The following is a 17,188-nucleotide window of genomic DNA, read 5'->3' on the forward strand; positions in this document are numbered from 1 at the left end:
AATTGTTAAATGATTGGACATTCCCCTCTCCCTGCTCCCCCATTAAGCTTGTTCTTCTTAGGCGAAGCCAATTAGATTATAAAGCAATTATTCAGTGACTTGGGAGGCGGTGGAACACAGAGGGAAGAGTACTGGACCCATACAATATCCCTAGCTATGCAGGCATAGGATTTAGAGTAGGAAGGAGCATTAAAGATCATTCACTTACAAGGAAATTGAACCCCAAAGAATTTGGGGGACTTGCCCAGTATCACACTAGTAGTGCCGACAATTTCCTATGACTAAAAATCTAGTGTTCTGTCATGCTGCTTCATGAGATCCACTTTGGAACAAATTAACTAGACAAGTTATTTATGGCGCCTGAATTATCCAAATAATTTGTTTGAGTTCTGTAAAACAGTAATGACTCTCCTTGTCCAGTTTTTTTCAATCATGTCTGCCTCTCTGTTGGTATTCTTGGCAGAGATATTGGGAGCGGTTTGCCATTTCCATCTTTTTACTGATGAGGAAACTAAGGCCAACAGGGTTAAGTGACTTGCCCAGAGTCACACAGCTACCAAGTGTCTGAGGCCAAATTTGACCTCAGGAACATGAGTCTTCCTGACTGCAGATCCAATGCTCTGTGCCCTATGGCGTCACCTAGCTGCCCCACTAGTGCTGACTACTCCTGCTCAATTATCTCAAAAGTTGATGAAATATTAGTAACTCCTATTCTGTAGTGTTTTAAGGTTTACAAAGCACCTTCCTCTCATCAACCTGTGAGGCAGAATCCTAGATTTAGATTTGGAAGGGCCCTGGTAGGTCATCTCATCCAGCCCCTCATTTCACAGAGTGAAGGAAGCTGCTCACCGTCATACAGATTGATTCTTCTGCAAAGGCAAACGAGGTCATCTTTTGCCTCAGTTTTTACCTGGACTTTAATCAATGAATGGGTGTTGCCCCAGACAAACTGAGACCCAGGAAAGATCTTAGCTTAAAAAAGCCAGGGCCTCTCACTGCATCAGGGGTCATCGCCAGTCATCCTGACCTATGCCTTGCCATTAGATTCAGATGACCTTCAAAGAGAGTGAGGCTGCTGAGCTCGCACAGCTCTGCCTTGCTTAAATCCAATGCACTTTCCGGTCAAGACATCACCCTCCTGATGTTACGGGTCTTCTTCGAGAATGAAGGATGAACAACGACAGCTAGCAAGGGTCAGATACTTACTAGCTGTGTGACCCTGGGCAAGTCACTTAACCGTGGTTGCCTCAGTTTCCTCATGTATAAAATGAACTGGAGAAGGAAATGGCAAACCATTTTAATATCTTTGCTGAGAAAACTCCAAATGGGGTCATGCAGAGTTGGACATAACTGAAATGACTCAACAAAATGTTAATATGTGTTTTTTATTAAGTCAATATGTGGCTGCAGAGATCCTTGTGTATGGTTCAATGCCCTGTTTCTATTTGTGTTTGACACTGGAGTGGCATTGGAGAGTGGGGGATGGGGGATGGAGGCTGTTGAAAAATGTCTTCCAGGACCCTAAACCCTTCCTACTTGCTTTCTGTTGCATGGTTCATTAACTTGTTGGTTGGGTCTGTGAGCTATTAACGTACGATGTTTTGTTTTAGGATGTGGTCAAAATTGAACAAAGAGGCAGGTGTGAAAACAAATTGACATTAGGTACAAGCCACATCTAACATCCTGTGACTCTCTATACTAGTTATTTTTGTCTGGAAGCAATCAGAGTCATTTTTCATTAACATGCCAGTTTCTGTAGCATGGGCAGTCACAGAAGCCCACGCTAAGTTTACACAATTCCGTTTAGCAAATGATGTCTCTTCCTCACAATCCACAGGAGGTGATGACTATAGCCTCCTTAGCCACATCCCTGCACTCTGTCAAAGAGGCACTGGAGTGGAGTGGATACCAACAGTATCCACGAGAGGCAACACACCTACTTGGGTTCCAGTCCTGCTTTTGGGCCTTTCTCGTAAAACCATTGCAAATCGTTTTCCTTCTCTGGTACTGGAGGTGGATTCAAATCCCAGCTCTGACACTTACTACTATGTGACCTTGAACAAATAATTTCCTCTCTCTGGGTCTCAGTTTCCTCAGCTGTAAAATGGGGAGGAGGCCAGAATGTATTAGTTAACATCCAAGGTCCCTTGTAGCTCTAGCTTTATGATGCTATGATCTTATGGCTTTACAAAGTCTTTGTGGAGGTCAAATGATAAAACATAAAGAGTTTTGCAAATCTTAATGTGGTGCATGAAAATCAGACATTATTATTTGCTTATTCAATATCATAGTACTTTTCATGTTTCTAGGAGAGAACAAACTCATGCTCTTCCAGAGTGTGTCTAGTCCAGGGGTGGGGAGCCTTCAGCCTCTAGGCCACACATGGCCCTCTAGGTTCTCAAGTGTGACCCTTTGACTTGGGGTTAGGAACTTGTGGCTTTGAGGCCTCATGTGGCCCTCTAGGTCCTAGACCTAGAGTTAAAGGGCCATACTTGCAGACTTGGAGGGCCACATGTGGCCTCAAGGCCACAGGTTCCCCACCCCTGAGTCTGTTAACAATTGTCTTTACAGGATAGCATCATTCTCTCTTTTTACCTCTTATTTAGAGGTGGTATTAATAATAACTGCCATTTATTTAGTATTTTAAAGCTTGTTAGCTCATTTAATTCTCAGAACAAACCTATGAGATGAAGTATCTATCCATCTCCTATATCTATCTATCTATCTATCTATCTATCTATCTATCTATCTATCTATCTACCTTCCCCTAAACATCCAAGGATCTCACTGTCTTCAGGCAATCCTCTGACTGTCCTTATATGTCTCTGTATCCCAGAATTGCCCTTTTCCCTCTCCTCGATCAAAACTTCTACCCCCAAGTACAGGTCTTTACTCTGGGGAAAGTTTTACTGTCCTCTTTGTAACTGAGAATGAGAAAATGTGATTTGCTTAAGGTCACACAACTAGTTAAAGGTGGGAAAGTAACTCAGGTTTCCCTGACCTCCTCTTCAGCACCCCATGCACAACACTAGGATGCTGCCTGTTGGATGCATCCCATAAATATTTAGTCAGCATCTACTATATTCAAGGCACTATACAAAATATAAATTGTGCTGTCAACTTGCTGGGAGCTTGGATGCTTTAAGGTTATGGTGACTTTGGGAGAATCGCCCACCCAGCAGAGGGAAATGTTGACAAGATTCAAAATGAGATTCTCTGATCCTTGCCCCCTGGGATCCTATTATTTCTGCCTCAGCAACCAGTTCATCCTTGATGAGAATCCATTTCAGAAAAGAAATTCTGCCTTGCGGGTACCTTCATCTTTTAAAAGATGAAAATGTAATTAAGGCAAACCAAGAGATTACTAGCTACTCTTTTGGGCACAGAAAGAATGCTAGCAGATATCTAGATACAACAGTGACTGGGAACATCAATTATCCCTAAGGGAAGGTGACACACAGCCATCATCCTTGCCTTCATGTGAATTACTTTAATCTGGTAACCAAATAACTTTTCCCAGAGTTAAGAACTGTACTTAGGGGTAGAAGTTTTGATTAGGGAGAGAGAAAAGGGCAATCCTGGAATATGGGCACATGTGGAAGAAGAGATTCGGCGGTAGCTCTAAAGAAGGCAATTTTAGACAGTCAAAGGATTGCCTGAAGACAATAAGTTCCCTAGACATTTAGGGGAAGATAGATAGACAGACAGACAGACAGAAATATTTACTATGTTATCAGGTCCTGTGCAAAGACACTGAGAATACAAATAGAAATAATAAAGCAAGATAGATCCTAACCTCATGGGCTTACATTTTGCTGGGGGAAAGATAGTACATAAAAGAGAGCTGAAAAGTGGTAATGGTGAGTGGGAGGTCCAGAAAGAGCCCTGTAAGTCATGGGCTGAACCAGGTGTAGAGTGAACATGTCCAATATGGGTGCTTCCTCAAATGAAAATTCTGAGACAAACTCACCAATCAGAGGAGAAAACTCTAGAGGTGGAGGCATTGCCAGCCTGAAGATGACCACTGCAGAGGAGGTCTAGAAGGAATCCAGGAGGCATGGGTTGAACCAGGTTGGTAGGAAGCATGGGAAAGAGCAGGGAAGTAGGAGAGAGTTGCAGAAAAGGATGTAGGAGGGCACAAAAGACAAGCTTTATCTGCTTTGACATTTAACAAGGGCCCCACCTGTCACAGGAAATCATCTCTAGTTCTGTCCTTGATCTGTGAGCCATAAAGTACACGTTCATGTTCTGAAGGATGATGGAATCATTTTAAATTGTAGACCTCAAAACAAAAATGTTAAAAAAAAAATAGTTCCCTTATTCTACTCTTGAAACTTCTTAATGACACACAACAGCTAAACTACAAAAGATAATACCTCTGCCTAAAGTTCTCTATCTACATGCATTTACTGATAATAACTCCTACCCTCATGGTCCTCAGACAACCCTGAAATTTCTTCTCTTCTTTCTTTTTCCTTTCAAAATCCTATCTATTTTGAGAGCCAGATGGAGTCTTCTCTCTTCTTTGTAACCTTCTAGAATGATTGCATTTTTCATTGAACTGCCATGTCATTCATGGCCTTGCTCAATTATAGCTTCTCCCTTACAGTTGAAAACGACATTTCCTATGGTTGTTTTTGCTGAAAGTAAATTAGCCAGGATTAGTTTATTCTGAACCCAGTATTACTGGTTGATGACAAGACGCCCAGAAAGACCAGGGCAGAAATGTTCAGCTCCACAGAACTGTTTATATGCTTTATATATGCCCTGGAGTGCAAGTCCATGATTAAGAACAGAAATTTGGTGTCACTCAAGCACAATGTAGTGAAAGCCCAAGGGACCTCAAAAACTAAAGAGAAAGGTAAAAGCCAATAGCATTGAGCCAAGATCCAGCTTTTTAGACAGAAGTAGAAGTGGTGTACAAGGGATCACGGGTTGCTTATTTTGTGGATACACACTCACATCATGATGAAGGACTGTGAGCTCCCTGGCTATGGGGAATGGATTTGTTTTGGAGTTTTAGCCTTTATTTTTATCACCAGCTTTATCATAGTGCCTGGTACATAGTAGGCTCTTCGTAAATGCTTGTTGACTGACATAATGATTGGTGGTAGGGGTTAACCTGAAAAAATGAATTGTTTTGCTTTTGTTTCATATGTATTAATTTTGCTTCATCAACTAGACAGTAAGCTCCCTGAGGGTAAGGACTATGTCTTATACTTCTTGAGAATCCTGTCTCCTCCCAAGAATACTTAACATAACTCTGGGGCAAATATTAGCTGCTCAATAATATTTTTTTTTGGTGGAGATGGCATGGGACAGTGGAAAGGACTTTATTTGGAATCAGAAGGCCTTGGTTTGAATCTGGCACTTGCTACCTATGTGGTCTTGAGCAAGTCACTTAACCTCTGGGCTCAGTTTACTCATCCATAAAATGGAATTGGACTAGATGACCCCTAAGGTGACTTCTAGAGCGACATCTGTAACTACATTTGATAGAGATGCGTTGTGGATGATGCTATTCAGTAGTTTATATTAGCAGCTGACATTTATGTGGTGATTTAAGAATTGCAAAGCATATGCTCTCTTATTTGATCCTCACAATAACCCTGTGAGGTTGGCAGTCTTATCATTCCCACTTTACAGGTGAGAACACTGAGGCTGAGACTGGTTAAGTGATTTTCCCAGTCATACAGTAATAAGTATCTGAGGCAGGATTTGAACTCTGGTCTTCCTGACTCCAGGTGACTTCAGGATTACAGCACCAGACCCGGAGTTCAAATCCAGCCACAGACACTTACTAGCTGTGTGACTCTGGGCAAATCACTTAACCCTGTTTGCCTCAGTTCCTCATCCATAAAATAAGATGGAGAAAAAATGGCAAACTTTTCTAGTATCTTTGCAAAAACAAAAAGTGGGGTCACGAAGAATCGGGGCACGACTAAAAGACTGAACAACTTCCTGACTCCCGGTCCAGCACTTTATCTACTACACCACTTGGGTTTGATGCTATCAATCAAAAAAATTTAGTTAGTTCTCCCTTTATGAGGTTGGCCTGTACTACCTTCAGCCAATTACACTTCTTTTGGGTAGACAGGCATTCCACAAATTAACTGAGATCAGTCAGTTACTTCCTCGTGTACCATATATAAGGCTCATGGCGTCGATCGTGGGATTCTAACTCTCGAACTGACGGGCATCTTAGAGACCGCCTAGTCCAGCTCCCTCGCTCTGCAGAGGAGGGAAACAAAGGCCCAGAGATCCCTTGTCTCCCCAACCAGTGGGAATTCCACTGTACTATGCCCTCTCACCATAAGGCATCTCTTTACTTCTTGGACTCCTGTCCTCAGGGCTTTTATGTACCTACCCTAATACATCTTCTGTTGGTCTGTTGGTTTTAGGGCACTAGCAGCCACCAGGAGAAGGAAATGAAAATAAACAGAGCCAGGCATGGGGGCAGAGGGACAGGGAAGATGAATAATGAAGGTAGTAGGATATCCTCTGGCTGATGTCCTCTGGCTAAAAATAATGAGAATAGTGCTCTTGTAGGGCTGCCAAACTGACTCAGAAGTCAATTCTAAAAGAGGCCTTTGACAAATGTTTTGAGCAAAATGACTATTTTTGAACAATACTAATATTCTCCTGCTAATTCAATTTAGCCATGTATCACCAAATGCCACAGTCTCCAAAAAGATCAGAGTTGTGGGTAACTCTCAAGGGCATTGGAGGGATGGGGTGTATGATGGGGCTTTTTCCAATCAATGTGGGGCCCAGCTCAAGAATTACTCCAATAAAAACCTGTAATTCATACCAGATCAAGCAACGATCAAGAAATCCAGTGGAAATTACAGTGAGTTCTACCTCAGAACTACAGAAAAAGCCAGTCAAAAGTCCACGGACAATAGGAAAGGGAGCCGCCAGCAAAGCCAGGAAAAAGCACAAGCAAACAAACCCATCGCCTCTCAACACAAGATACACAAGAAGTCCACAGGACTCTCTCTTTGGAGGAATCAAGAGTAGAAGACTCCTCCAAGAAAGCCCTGGAGTAGTTATAAAACTATAGGAGATGGCCTTGAAAGCCCTGAGAAGCAATAGCATTCGTGTGGGTCCAACAGCATGTAGAAGAGTTTAACTCAGACCAGGACACCCCCGGGCTCTGCAGTCCCTAGCACCCTGTCCTGAGGTGCCATAGAAGGTACTGAGGAGCCAATGCTCTCAACCAGAAAGATCAAGCGAGACTTGACACTAGGAGGAGGAGGTAAAGACAGAAACTCAAGTGACCCAGGGCAAGTCCAAAAAAGTCCAACCACCCCACCAAAACAACACAACAGAACAGAGGCTGACCCTGTCACGGAGACTCATTTCAAGAATTAAAACTGGAGAAATGAGTAAACCAAAATAGACATTAACTAGTTTGCAAATATAAGGATCCCCCAAAATAAGAAAAGAATAACTCTATAACAATGGCAAACAGATTCAAAGGGGAAAAAAGAATTTTTTTTTAAAAAAAGAATTATATGAACTCCTAGAAGAAATGAAGCAAGAGATGAAAAAAAAGAACTAAAAATTCTGGAAGAATTGGAAGGTGAATAAATCGCTTAAAAAAGAAAGCAGTAAACCTTATACAAGTAACAGATTTCTTGAAAACTAGAATAGACCAATGACTCCATGAGACAGTGAGAAATATTTTCAAAAAATCAGAAGATTGAAATAATAAAAGAAAATATGAGATATCTGATATCAAATATGACTTACCTGGAAAACAGGTCAAGGAAAGATAATCTAAGCATCAATGGAGTCCCTTCAGTGATTAGAAAACCTGGACACATTTCAAGAAATCATGAACTAAGACTGCCTAAATCTATTAAGCTGAGAGTACAAAGTGAAGATAGAAACACACGCGTGTGCGTGTACACACACACACACACACACACACACACACACGTCAATCACTTCCTAAAAATAAAGGAAAAGTTCCAGGAATATCTTAGTCAAAATCTAAAGCTCCTATATAAAAGAAAAAATACCATAAGTATTCATAAAGAAGTTCATGTATCAAGGATTCACAGTTAGGATCACAAAATACCTGGTAGCTTCTACCAAAAATGAGAGGAAAACTTGGGATACAATATTACAAAAGGCAAAAGAGTTAGGTTTACAACCAAGAATAACTTACCCTGAAAAAGCTAAAACCAGTCCTGGGGGTGGGGGGTGGAGGTAGGCGAAATGGATCTTTAATATAAGAGGTAATTTTAAAGCATTCTTAATGAAAAGGACAGCTGAGTAGGAACAATGAAATGCAAACACAAGAGTTCTGAGAAACAAAGAAAAGTAAATGTATTTGAGTGATTGGAAGGAGCTATATGATTATATAGTGCTAACATTCTAATGGGGAAAGAGAAGTGAGTTTCTCTAATGTCTTCAAAGCCTGTTGAGAGAGTTAAGAAAAACAGAGGACCTGGGAATGAATTGGTTCTGTACTGAGGATTTTAAGAGGGGAAAGAGAAGAAAGGGTAAAAGGGGATGAAAAAAGGAAGAAGAGGATAGAACTTATTTTTTCTTATAATTGGAGTTCATCAAAATAAGAGTATGACAACATGGTGGGAGGAGGGAGCATCATATGAACCTCACTCTTATCTGAAACAGATAAAGGAAGGTTGAACACATGGTTTGGCATAGAAATAAGTCATAATCAACAGAGGAAAAAAGTAAAGATGATGGGAGAGGTTGAGAGAGGCGATAATGCCAGGAAGGGAGTAGTTGGAAAAAAAAAAACAAACTTCCTAATCCTAAAGTGAAGGGAAGGGAGAGGAAGGGAAGGGAAATGGAAGGAGGGAGAGAGGACAGGAGAGGACAGGACAGGAGAAGAGAGGAGAGGAGAGGGGAGGAGAGGAGAGCAGAGGAGAGGAGACAGGACAGGACAGGAAAAGAGAGGAGAGGAGAGGAGAGCAAAGGAGAGGAGAGGAGAGGAGAGGAGAGGAGACAGGAGAGGAGAGGACAGGACAGGACAGGAAAAGAGAGGAGAGGAGACAGGAGAGGACAGGACAGGACAGGAGAAGAGAGGAGAGGAGAGGAGAGGAGAGAAGAGCAGAGGAGAGAAGAGCAGAGAAGAGGAGAGGAGAGGAGACAGGAGAGGAGAGCAGAGGAGAGAAGAGCAGAGGAGAGGAGAGGAGAGGAGACAGGAGAGAAAAAGAGAGGAGAGGAGAGGAGAGCAGAGGAGAGGAGAGCAGAGGAGAGGAGACAGGAGAGGAGAGGACAGGACAGGACAGGAAAAGAGAGGAGAGGAGAGCAGAGGAGAGGAGAGGAGAGGAGAGGAGACAGGAGAGGAGAGGACAGGACAGGAAAAGAGAGGAGAGGAGAGGAGAGCAGAGGAGAGGAGAGGAGACAGGAGAGAAAAAGAGAGGAGAAGAGAGGAAAGCAGAGGAGAGGAGAGCAGAGGAGAGGAGAGCAGAGGAGAGGAGAGGAGAGGAGACAGGAGAGGACAGGACAGGACAGGAGAAGAGAGGAGAGGAGAGCAGAGGAGATGAGACAGGAGAGGAGAGGACAGGACAGGACAGGACAGGACAGGACAGGAGAAGAGAGGAGAGGAGAGGAGAGCAGAGGAGAGCAGAGGAGAGGAGAGCAGAGGAGAGGAGAGGAGACAGGAGAGGAAAAGAGAGGAGAAAACACTATTAAAGAAAATAACTAGAATCTGAGGAAGAACGGCTAAATATAGTGTTGTGTATTAATGTAATGAAATAGTATTGTGCTGTAAGAAATTCCAAAAGAGACAATTGCAGAGAATCCTGGGTAGTATGAACTCTTGAAGAGTGAAGTGAGTAGAACTATGAGAACAACTTATCCAAGAACAACAACACTGAATAGAAAAACAACTTTGAAAAATTTAAGAACTCTGATCAATACAACAACCAGCCGCATCTCCCTAGGACCGATATTGAATGATGTCACCTGCTTCTTGACCAAAAGCTGATGGACTCAAGGTGCAAAAAGAGACAGTCTATTTTGTACTGTTTGACTATACTTATTTGTTTCTAGTTTTTTTTCTTTCATTTTTTTTTAATTGTGGAGGAATGGAAAGAAAAGGATATAAGCAATGCTGATATAAAAAGGGGGGCCACCAAAATATTTTTAAATGCACAATAGAAGAGGACAGAAGGAACAGATAAGCAGAATGGTTTCCTACTAATGTTTGGAATTTATTATATGCTTTTTTAAAAAAATAGGATATGAAATGGTGATCCAAGGATTTATATACAACCTTTTTTTGTTCCATTGTGTATATGGGAGTGCTCTTTTCTCTTTTGGTAGGGGGAGGGAGAAAGGAGAATTTAAGTTAAAAAAATGGAGACATATGGTGGGTCTCCCCAGACTACAAGACTGCAGCATATGACTAGTGATGACTTCTGCATAAGATGTAACAGAAAAGATCATTCAAAAAAAATAACTGAAAAAAAGTGGTGAACCAATCACATAGTGAAGGCAAAGGATAACAGGACAGCTCCGCATACTGCTCTGGTACAAATACAGTGTTCAAAGACATAGAGGAAGGGTTCTAGGTTATCAGATAGATCCCAGCTGGAGGGTTCATGGGTGGGCATAGACAAAAGTCTTGTGTCCCTCATTTGGGGCTTTCTTAGCAAAAATACTAGAGTGGTTTTGCCATTTCCTTCTCCAGCTCATTTTACAGATAAGGAAACTGAGGCAAACAGGGTTAAATGACTTAGGGTCACACAGCTATTAAGTGTCTGAAGCCTGATTTGAACTCAGGAAGAGTCTTCCTGACTCCACTCTATCCACTGTGTCACCTAGTGGCAAAGTAAGTAGGCAGGCAGGTAGGTAGGTAGGTAGGTAGGTAGGTAGGTAGGTAGGTAGGTTGAATAAACTTGCAACAGGTCAAGCAACAGAGCTAAACTTTTCAACAAGGCTTAACTATCTCCCTTCTTTTGGCCTTGATTTGAAGTCAGTTTTTAAGCCTTGTTTGTTAGACTGTGTTGGAAAGAATTGCAGCTCAATATTCTAGGCATTACAAGATAAACAACCTGGCAATTACAGCCTAGTCTGCAGCCCATAAACAATGGATTTCTGAACGTTTGCAAGTCGTAATCTCATTAGCCAGCTCTTGAAGTCAGTTCTACTACAAGCTGCAAAATGGATTTCCTGTGGGAAACCACTACTCTGCCCCTAATCCCACCCCAACCCCTCCTCTGAGCTGTGACTGGCAGAATTGCCAAGGGAGCTTAGCAGAGTTTGCAGTATTTTTAAGTGGGCTGAAATTCTTCTAAGATCAACATTTCTAAGAAAAAGAATGAACAGATGGGAAATGTGTAAGCACTGTACTTGCATTTTTTACTTGTTTAGCAAATAGTCTTTATTTAGCACACAGAGGCCCTCACCTCAAGAACTTCAGTGTTTTTCCTTTGTTTGCTTGCTTACTATAAACTCGAGCAAGTTCACAAAACAAGAACCCAATGAAGATTAAACTCCTCCATCAGTCTCACGAATCTCATCCTGGAAGATCACTTCCACCTCCTACATCTGAAGTACCCTCTGCACCCTGGGCCCTTCCCTCAGTTTGGATGGTTCTTCTCAGAGGCTACATTTAAGGAGGGCACCCAGGCCGGCCAGCTCTTCATTTTGCGCCAGGCTGTACTTCTCTGAACTTTTTCATCATACCCCAGCACCAGGCATCGGGCATCGTCTCCTTAACTCCTCCCGGCTTTTCAATTTCCTTCCCCACTAGAATGTAGGTTCCTCAAGGGCAGGGAATCTCTTTCTTTTTGCTCCTATTTGCATTTCAAGTGCTTAGGACTGTGCCTGGTAATAGAAAGGGCTTAATAAATGCTGTTTGACTGACTGACCAAACTCTTTATGTCCCTCAGAGGACCTCAGTGCGGTGGATAGAAAGGTGACCTTGGAATCCAGAAGTTCTCAATTCTAATCTCTGCTTCTGCCCTATAATTGGTTGCAGTGACTCTAAGAAAGTCATTTAACCCCTTACTGCTTTGGGCAACTTTCTAAGAGGTTATAGAATATATATTATATATGAGAATATATATGTATATACATATACATATACATAGACCTAGACCTAGACCTAGACCCAGACATATATATATATATATATATATATATATATATATATATAAAATAAGATTATAGGACAGGTGCTGACCTGCATTGATAGAGGGAATATTCCATTGGTAGAGAGATTTTCTGACCAGGAGTTTCCTTTACCAATGAAATCAGAGACCCAGTACTAGAACAAGAGATAAAGACAGAGAAAGCGAAACAGAGGGAGAGAGAGCCAGAGACACAAATGAAGACACAGAGAGATAGAGACAAAGAGAAAGTCACATAAAAATGCCTTCTAATCTCTCAAATTTTGTTCATTGACTTATTTGTTGACTGACTGAATGATTCTCACTTTGGTGCCCACTTCAAATTTTCTCTCTTCAAAACTCTTGAAATTCAAAGCAATAGCTGACATTTATATTAAACTTTATGGTTTCCAGTGTTATCTCACAACATCTGTATGAAGTAGATGGTACAAGTCACATAATTATCCCATTTTACGAATGCAGAAGCTGAAGGCCAGAGAAGCTAAGTGATGTGCCCAAGGTCCCACGGCCGATAAGTAGGTAGGCATTTAACAGAGAGATGTAACCAGCAGGTGTTGCTATGGAGGACAGTTCCTCTCATCTGAAAGTAGTCAGGGCTAATTCCTGCCGGACCACGTCTGCCAATGACACTGGGATTTAAGAGAATTGTCTTCTCCCTGATGCCCACCTATATTCCATATCCTTTGTACCCTTCTCCTCCCCTCTCTCAATTACAAATGAGATAATATTTGTAAAAGCCCTTAGCACAGTGTTTGGTTCACAGTAGGTGCTTAATATATCCTTGCTTACTTGCTTTCTTTCTTCTCTCTGGTGAGAGGTAGAATAGGGGATAGAGATTACCTAATCCTACTGAATTGTAAAACTATCCACGATTACTATGAACAAAGAGATCAGTTTTATCCAAAAGACAATGACTGGAATCTACATGGGTTTTTCTGTTGTTTTATGGAGCTTACGAGTCATTATTTTATTATTTCAGTTATTAATTTTTTTAAAAAATCTTAATAGGCAAACTCTAGACCAGACTCAAAATCTAGTCATCAGGACAGGGACTGTGAGTACCCTAACTCATGGTTCTCAGGAATGACCCATAGGAGTGAATGAAGCAGTACAGATAGAGTGCTGGGCCTAGAGTCAGGAGGACCTGAATTCTAATCCAGCCTAAGTCATTTACTAGCTGTGTGACCCTGAGCAAGTCACTTAACCTCAGTTTGCCCAAGTTTTCTCAACTATGAAACAGGGATAATAGCAGCACCTATCTGTCGGAGCTATTGTAAGGATCAAATAAGACAGTCTGTGTAAAGTACTTGGTACAGTTTCCAGAACATCCTAGGTGCTACATAAATATGCCCTTCCATTTAAATTCCTGTGTGTTTTGATAATCATTTCAGATTATTTGAACCTCAATAAGGGCCAGAGACTGAACTAATTAATCAGAAAAAGCCCCTTGACTTAACAGTTTTCCCTTTGTTCTCTGAGTAAACTCAGGCAATGCCTCTTCCTGTGTCAACAAAGCCAGATGGAACTGACTAAGAACATTTTTCTTCTGTTTATGGCCATTAAGGATGAGACCCTTAAGCAGACAGTACCTTGATTAATGGGACTTTTTCTTATCTTAATATTTTATGGACATATACTATGTTATGGCATGTTAATGGTAAAGAAAACACAGATATCCTGGGTCATAATTTTAATTGACACTTTGTCAACTCTCTTATCTTATTGTATTTACCACCTATTCAAATAAGAAAATTCCTTTCTCATAATATTGTTAAACATATATGGAGATCACAAATTGGAGTGACATAGAGACCCTGAGTTGTTATTGTTCAAACGCATAAAAAGGCTTGTCATTCTTTTATCAGACAGTCAAGAATTTAAGTTCTGAGACCTTGTATGTACAGGTTAGCCGGCTTCAGTTAGCTTTAAGGTGATAAATAATATGAATTTACATTACTACATTACATTACTATCCTGTTTGCCTCTTTTAACTAAACTTTCAGGTCAGCAGTTTTAGGCTAATCACTGGTTTCCACCATTTTCCTGGGGATAGAACCAATATACAGACAATGCAACATACAACATTCATGACCAAACATGGGTTTTTATGTGAATAAAAATCAGGATAAAGACAGAGCTGAAAAGAATAGTGAAGAATAAAATCATGACGAATAGTCATTAAAGGGGCAGTAACCTGATAGGCTCTGTCTAAATTCTGCATTCCAGAAATCAGAGGCCAAGCTACCGAAGCTAGCCTCTCTGCTCAGTCCGTTGCCCTGGTGGACATGGGCATACCAAGGCTTTCTCTCTGTCACACTCAGCTCTTAACTTCACCTCCCCTCTCTACCTATCTCCTGAATCTGAGGCAAAGCAATTTTAAAATCTCCCACTGAAGCAGAAAATCCTGCCTTCCATTTCCAAGGGCACCATAGTTCCCAGGTCTATAAGGACTATAGATCCCAAGGTTCTTCAGCACCTTTACCCCTGCCCTTGAGGCAACCAGTTCAAGACCTGTCTGAACAGATTATTTGCACAGATCTTCTGAATCTCCATCCAAAACCATTGTTGTTCACTGTTTTTCTGCTATAGCACGTTGCCCAGAGGAAATGTATGTAAAGTCCCTAAGTGTCTGTTTTTGGTGGGGAATTAATAGGCTAGGTGAGAAGGGACTGATTTCATAAAACTCTGTATTTAGAACTGGAAAATCATTTAGTTCATTCCTCCCTCATTTTACACATGAGGAAATTGAGGCCCAAAGAAATTAAATGACTTACCCAAGGTCATGCAAGTAATAAGTGACAAAGCTGAGATTTAAATCTACGTCTTTCAATTTCTCCATTATACTATCGTGTGTGTGTGTGTGTGTGTGTGTGTGTGTGTATGTGTGTGCACATGTGTGCGTATGCACTCAGTTATAAAGAAATGATCCTGGAGTGGAGAGAGTAAGGAGGAAAACCCACATTCACAATCCAGTTATAACCTTCATTATCTGGGTCCCTTGCCAAGTCAATTTCCTTCTTTGAGCCTAGTTTCCTCATTGGTATAGAGACTGGCCAGTAAGGACTAAGTAGCGAAAGCATGCATGGGGCACCCAGACAGATGTTTCATTAGCCTGATTCTGAACATTTGTGAAGCTGAGAATGGAGGTGCCCAGCTATCCACTTCAGAGCATCCAAGGTATTCTCTATTTTCTATCTGCTTACTTTGAGGTGAAAAAAGGCCTTTTGGTCTCTTTTGTTGGCTGCTGAGTCAGAACAAAAGCATCCAATGACTAAATTTTTTTTCTTTCTTTCCTACTGGTCACAAAGTTAAGAACTCTCTGAGCTCTAGAGAATCAGTGGGAAGGTGCCTTCCCCCTTATCGAGCCAGCCATTGAGAGCATGGGCAAGCCTATATCTTTCGTGGATGCCGCTTCTTGTTAGTTCCTTCTTTCCTTTGGTACAGGGCCTTGTGAGACCTAGAAAGATCCAGGAACTAGAATCCATACCAGAATTGGCCAGCAGTCAGGCCTTATGAGGATCCCAGTGAGGAATTATCTTTGAGACCCAGCCCAGCAGTAGATCCAATGGAAGCCAAAGTGTCATGTCCAGTGGCCAGAGAACAATAGCTGTGTCACATGTGGAAGTGAACTTCCTGAGGTTAATGTTTGGTGTTAACTGCTCTGAATTTGAGCCCTCTGTTCTGCAGGAGCCACAGTGTTAAAGGGGTGAATGAGTTCCAGTTTTGGCAGGGACATTTTATGCTTGCTTTGGTTCTGGCTATATTCTTTTAATAAATATCTCTTTGCAAAAACTGAGGCTTATTAGTCAAATTGAGAGTAGGATGCAAATCAATGGCATTCATATCAAAGAGAAAAATTGATGATCATTGCTATAAACAACATGCATGCATGGGGGAGAAAAGAGATCGAGCCAATAGAATTAGAGAAATACCCCTAGACCTTCAGCAGTACCCCTAGAGCCCAGAGGGGGAGATGTAACTACCTTCTTGGCACCTGACTTGTCTATGCAATTGGGAATTGGGATAAGGATCCTAGAATAGGCACATACATGTACATATGTGTGTCTGGGCTACATGTAATATGACAAAGTTAGACTAAATGGTCTCAGAGATCCCTTTCTATCTCTAACATTCTATGATTCTAAAAGATTATTCTTTTTTTTGGCCCAGATCTCTTATTTCCCCAGTATAGGCAACTCCCAGTGAGAAAACCCCTTCTACCAAAGGTTCCCAAATTTATTTGGCCTACTGCCCCCTTTTCAAAAAAAAATTGCTCATCTTCTCCCTTGGAAATCTATTTTCTTTAACCCTTTAATGGTTTTTTGAAATTTGCACCATTTCATATATATATTTTTTAAATGACACATCATAAATTTAATAATTTATTGTAAATATGTGGGTTTTTCCTACATAGAAATTTTGATGATGCAATATTGCATCACATAACCATATAGTGTCACATTGTAACAAATCATTACACGCACATATTCCTGCTGATGCCTGCCAACACTTGCTTATCAAGATCTGTCCACCGACTTGACCACTGATTGATTATAACTTGCATTTTGTGTGTTTATTTGGAAAATAACTATGACTGTAACTCTGTTACACAACAGATGAAACATGTACAAATGGTTTTTCAAAACTTCTTCTTTTCTCTTCTTTCCTTATGCTTCCACTGCCTCCTTATTTTTATTCAATGCCCCCCAGTTGCACCCAAGGTTACTACTGCCCCCCTGAATCATTCTACCACCCACCAGGGGGCTGTATCACCCACTTTGGGAACCTATGCCTTCTACCAATGAGGATCAGCATTTGCTCTGCAACTTCTGGTCTTAAAGAGTTCACTAGGGCACTAAGAAATTAAGTAATCTGCCTGAGGTCACTCAACCATTATGTGTCAGGAGCAGAGCTCTTAAAGTTCATAGGTGGTGTCTCTGACACCACATCCAGCTCCCTGGTCATTAAGCCACCCCACCTCTCTGGTTATCTCTTAGTTTTTGGAATCACCTCATAAGTCGAATAGGTCCCTATGAACTTTAAGAGCCCCTTCCTTAAAACAGCTCTTT

Source organism: Trichosurus vulpecula, chromosome 2 (genome assembly GCF_011100635.1).
Source record: "Trichosurus vulpecula isolate mTriVul1 chromosome 2, mTriVul1.pri, whole genome shotgun sequence".
NCBI classification, from domain to species: domain Eukaryota; kingdom Metazoa; phylum Chordata; class Mammalia; order Diprotodontia; family Phalangeridae; genus Trichosurus; species Trichosurus vulpecula.